This window comes from Arachis ipaensis, chromosome B9 (genome assembly GCF_059453495.1).
Source record: "Arachis ipaensis isolate K30076 ecotype BB chromosome B9, ASM5945349v1, whole genome shotgun sequence".
NCBI classification, from domain to species: Eukaryota; Viridiplantae; Streptophyta; class Magnoliopsida; order Fabales; family Fabaceae; genus Arachis; species Arachis ipaensis.
The window spans coordinates 20170519-20172384 of record NC_142444.1 but is presented as its reverse complement, the minus strand read 5'-3'; the positions used below and the strand labels follow the sequence as shown (position 1 = coordinate 20172384).

Below are 1866 nucleotides of genomic sequence, written 5' to 3'. Positions count from 1 at the left end.
TCATATCTTTTCAAAAATATCTTCTTATCTTATCTTTTTCAAAATATGATTTCAAAATATCTTTTCTAACTTCCTAACTTCTTACCTTTTCAAAATTTGTTTCAACTAACTAACTAACTTTTTGTTTATTTCTTATCTTTTTCAAAACTACCTAACTAACTCTCTCTCTCTCTAACTTTCGAAAATATCTCCCTCTTTTTCAAAAATTTCTTTTTTTAATTAACTAATTATTTTAATTTTTAAAAATTAATTTTCGAAAATTACTAAACTTTTTCAAAAACTATTTTCAAAAATCACTAACTCTTTTTCAAAAATTATTTTCGAAAATTCCCCTTCTCTCTCATCTCCCTCTATTTATTTATTCATCTACTAACACTTCATCTCACCCAAATTCGAACCCTCTCTTCCATCTGTGTTCGAATTTCTTCTTCTTCTTTTCTTCTAACTCACACTGGGACCTCTATACTGTGGTAAAAAGGACCCCTATTATTATTATTTTTCTGTTCTCTCTTTTTCATATGAGCAGGAGCAAGGACAAGAACATTCTTGTTGAAGCAGATCCAGAACCTGAAAGGACTTTGAAGAGAAAATTAAGAGAAGCTAAATTACAACAATCCAGAGATAACCTTTCAGAAATTTTCGAACAGGAAGATGAGATGGCAGTCGAAAATAATAATAATGCAAGGAGGATGCTTGGTGACTTTACTGCACCTAATTCCAAGTTACATGGAAGAAGCATCTCCATTCCTGCCATTGGAGCAAACAACTTTGAGCTGAAACCTCAATTAGTTTCTCTGATGCAGCAGAACTGCAAGTTTTATGGACTTCCATCTAAAGATCCTTTTCAGTTCTTAACTGAATTCTTGCAGATATGTGATACTGTTAAGACTAATGGAGTAGATCCTGAAGTCTACAGGCTCATGCTTTTCCCTTTTGCTGTAAGAGACAGAGCTAGAGTGTGGTTAGACTCTCAACCCAAAGATAGCCTGAACTCTTGGGATAAGCTGGTCACGGCTTTCTTAGCCAAGTTCTTTCCTCCTCAAAAGCTGAGCAAGCTTAGAGTGGATGTTCAGACCTTCAGACAGAAAGAAGGTGAATCCCTCTATGAAGCTTGGGAAAGATACAAACAGTTGACCAAAAAGTGTCCTTCTGACATGCTTTCAGAATGGACCATCCTGGATATATTCTATGATGGTCTGTCTGAATTATTAAAGATGTCATTGGATACTTCTGCAGGTGGATCCATTCACCTAAAGAAAACACCTGCAGAAGCTCAAGAACTCATTGACATGGTTGCTAATAACCAGTTCATGTACACTTCTGAGAGGAATTCTGTGAATAATGGGACGCCTATGAAGAAGGGAGTTCTTGAAGTTGATACTCTGAATGCCATATTGGCTCAGAATAAAATATTGACTCAGCAAGTCAATATGATTTCTCAGAGTCTGAATGGAATGCAAGCTGCATCCAACAGTACTCAAGAGGCATCTTCTGAAGAAGAAGCTTATGATCCTGAGAACCCTGCAATAGCAGAGGTGAATTACTTAGGTGAACCTTATAGAAACACCTATAACTCATCATGGAGAAATCATCCAAATTTCTCATGGAAGGATCAAAAGCCTCAACAAGGCTTTAATAATGGTGGAAGAAACAGGTTTAGCAATAGCAAGCCTTTTCCATCATCCACTCAGCAACAGACAGAGAATTCTGAGCAGAACCCATCTAGCTTAGCAAACTTAGTCTCTGATCTATCCAAGGCCACTGTAAGTTTCATGAATGAAACAAGGTCTTCCATTAGAAATTTGGAAGCACAAGTGGGCCAGCTGAGTAAGAGGATCATTGAAATCCCTCCTAGTACTCTCCCAA

General features: G+C 36.6%; 1 non-coding gene across 1 annotated transcript; it reads right to left on the bottom strand.

Moving 5' to 3' along the window:
- Positions 1 to 1052: 1052 nt before the first annotated feature.
- Positions 1053 to 1160, bottom strand: LOC148543954 (small nucleolar RNA R71). The gene has a single exon (XR_015901285.1). It is a non-coding gene; the product is annotated as a small nucleolar RNA R71 (small nucleolar RNA).
- Between the last annotated feature and the right edge of the window lie 706 nt (positions 1161 to 1866).